Source organism: Manis pentadactyla, chromosome 3, assembly GCF_030020395.1.
Source record: "Manis pentadactyla isolate mManPen7 chromosome 3, mManPen7.hap1, whole genome shotgun sequence".
NCBI classification, from domain to species: domain Eukaryota; kingdom Metazoa; phylum Chordata; class Mammalia; order Pholidota; family Manidae; genus Manis; species Manis pentadactyla.
In genome coordinates this window covers 209,695,968-209,699,341 of record NC_080021.1, presented here as the reverse complement: position 1 = coordinate 209,699,341, position 3,374 = coordinate 209,695,968, and the positions used below count along the sequence as shown (strand labels likewise).

Sequence of the window (3,374 nt, the reverse complement as noted above, 5' to 3'; positions counted from 1 at the left end):
CACTTCCTCACTCTCAGCTGAACACAACTTGGCCTCTTAACACCATGAGGAGTTTCTTGATTTAATATTCACGAACTCCCTGAGAGTCTAGCCCAAAGTCAATCCAGATCAGCAGGCCCCAGGCCCTTGGCAGTGGCAGAGACATTGTAAGAGGACATCAACAGTACTCAGGACCCCTGGATGCATAGAATTCACTGTCAGCCCACTCAATCGTGAGTGCCTCTCAAAATCAGCCTAGGAGAGTAACTATCTCCACAACTGGCAGTTTAGCAAGGTCTACTTCATTTTTCAGCCTTGCATCTCAGAATTGTGTGAGGCAGATTTATTTAGGCTCATTTTACAACTTAGGCTCTGAAACGCTAAATGATTTACAAGACATACTGCTGGGACTTGAACCTGGTTCTACACATGTGACCTGTCAAAGTGGACACTTTGTCATGGTACTACTAGGTCAGAGCCATTGCCACTGAGGGTCATGATGATGGTACTGATGACAGTGCCGCTTACAACTGTACATATGAAACTAGTTTTCAGAGCCCAACATCCCAAAGATGATGACCAAGAAAAGGCCCTGTGTGCCAGGACTGGGGTAAGTGGGATGCCCAGTTTTGAAAGCAGAAAAGTGTTGGGCAAACAGAGACAACTAGTTGGTCACTCCAGAAACTCCTTCAAGAGAAGACAATGAAATGAGGAAAAGCAAACATAAAGAGCACTTGATATAAGTCCATCATCAATTCTAGTTCTGTACGATCCTTTACTAATTTAATCCTCATGATAATGCTATACATTAGACAGTTATTATCTTCTTCAAGCAGATGCAGAAACTGAAGCCAGAAAGATGGAGCAAACTTGCTCAACGTTTTAGCACACAAAAGAGCCAGTGGCCAAGGAAAGTCTGTCAAACCCAGAGGGAGTGGGTTGCAGGCCCACATCAAAGAGCATGATATTAGCACACACTGGTGTTGCCTGTTGGCGTGTTCATCCTTCCACACCAGGCAAATGCACAAGACAGAATCGCTCATTTGGGTTTTTATATCACAGGTCCTGAAAAACCCTTTAATGGATTCTGGCATGTTGATGCTTTCAACAGTCCTATATGGTAGGTTTATGTCCACATTCTACAGATGAAAAAAAAATGAGGCTCAGAGGATGTAAATAATTCACCCAAAATATAAAAAGCAGTGGGGGTTTAGACCTGAGAGGCATGTCCTCGAACATTTTTCTGGTGCATCAGGAAGCCCAGGTTCCTTTTTATCTACAATTACTAGCAATATTAAGAACTGTTATCATGATTTATTGAAGGTCTACTCTGTGCTAGCATTTTGAATATGTCATCTCATTCCTTATCCATAAGTTTACAAAGTCTGCATTAACAGTCAAATTAACAGTCTAGGAAGCTGAGGCCCAAAGAGGGTGTATAAGTTGCAAAGGATAGCATAGCCAGAAAGGGCAGAGAAAGGTTTCCCACCTGGTCTATAGGACCCCAGGCCAAACTCCTAGGGACTTGATGCTGCTGACAGGAATGCTGATGATGAAGACAGTGGGATCTTTTCTTTGTAAAACGCCTTTTAGTTTATAAAGTGATTTTATCTACATTAGCTCATTTGATATGTCTTCAAAAGAAAAAGAGGGCAGATACTCCTATCACACCAAGAATTTCTGAGTCCCAGTGAAGACTTATGCATGTAATTAGTTATTGCTTTTCTACCCCTCAATAGAGAGACAGAGACAGAAAGAGAGCTCTTCTTAATAATTTCTTAGTAAATACATATTCCGCACAATGTCTTATTCAAACCTGTCATGACAATGAAATTGATAGCTTTCCCATAACGGGCGGTTGGGGTGAACTGTGAATTAGGAAGTTTCTTCCCAGGTAATCTCCAGTTCAGCCTCATCCAGGAGGTCTACAGGACAATGTACTAATATGCAAAGTTCACCCCCCAAAAAATCTCCCATCACTGTCCATAATTCTTACCTCTGTACATGTTTACAGTGTATTTCTGTGACCTTTAAAAGGAACATGGAGGGAAAAAGGCTTTGAATGCTGTAACTTTTTGGAGTCTATGTATATTTAGGTGAGATTTTCTTCCAATTGTTCTACTTTAAATGAAAATCAGAAACCAAACCGGCATCCCTAACCTCCTGCTCCTGGGCCTCTCTGAGCATCCAGAACAGCAGCCTCTCCTGTTTGGGATCTTCCTGGGCATGTACCCGCTCACTGTGTCAGGGAACCTGCTCACCATCCTGGCCATTGGCTCTGACCCTCGCCTCCATACTCCCATGTACTTCCTCGTGGCCAACCTGTCCTTCATCAACACCTGCTTCTCCGGCACCATTGTCCTCAAGGTGCTGGTGAACATCCAGACACAGCACCACACCATCTCCCGCACCGGGTGCCTCCTGCAGATGTACTTCTTCATGGCACTGGCCCTGCTGGATGACTTCCTGCTGGCTGTGATGGCATGTGACCGCTACGTGGCCATTTGCCTTCCTCTCCACTACACCACGATCGTGAGCCCCCAGCGCTGCCTGCTGCTGGTCACTGTGTGCTGGCTCTGCTCCCACCTCCTGGCCTTCCCACTCTCCTGATGTCTCAGTTCTCCTTCTGTGCCTCCCGTTCCATCCCACACTCCTTCTGTGACCTCCTCCTGCTCCTCACACTGGCCTGCTCAGACACTCACATCTTCCAGATCGTGATGCTTACTGAAGCGGCCCTGTCGGGTGTGGTGCCCTCAGCTGCATCCTGGTCTCCTATGCGCACATCATGCGCACCATCCTCACAATCCCCTCTGCTGGGGGGAAGCACAGAGTCTTCTCTACCTGTGGCTCCCACCTGACAGTGGTCACTCTCCTTTATGGGACACTCTTTCTGGTGTATTTCCAGCCCTCCTCCTCCTACTCGGCAGACACTGGAATGGTGGCATCTGTGGCATACACGATGGTCACCCCCATGCTGAACCCCTTTATCTACAGCCTGAGGAACAGGGACATCAGGGGGGATTTGTGGAGACTCCTCGGCTGGGGGCAAATACTCTACTCAGTAAAGGGTTCTTCCCCAGACTAGAAGCTCAGGGCCTTTGAAATGCCTTCTCCCTGGACTTCTCCATTGTAACTTTGAAAACTCAAGTTCAGGAGAGGATGGATGCTCAGCATCGCACAGGGAGAATGACTAACGAGGTGGGACTAGACTAGGATCAAGTGGCCAAGGAAAGCGCAGCCTCCGGGAAGAAGGAGTGGCCAGTAGTCCCCACAGGGCAGCTTGATTAGCAGTCATAGGTGTCCTGGTAGATTCAAACCACAGAATGGAAAATTTTCTAAAGTAAATGCTCTGAGAAAGCAGAGCTTGCAGACCTAAAGTCAGGAAAAAGCCCTTC

At 46.6% G+C, this 3,374-nt stretch overlaps 1 pseudogene; it reads left to right on the top strand.

The window, feature by feature from the left end:
* Positions 1-2,124: 2,124 nt before the first annotated feature.
* Positions 2,125-3,064, top strand: LOC118923173 (olfactory receptor 1G1-like; annotated as a pseudogene).
* Positions 3,065-3,374: the final 310 nt, after the last annotated feature.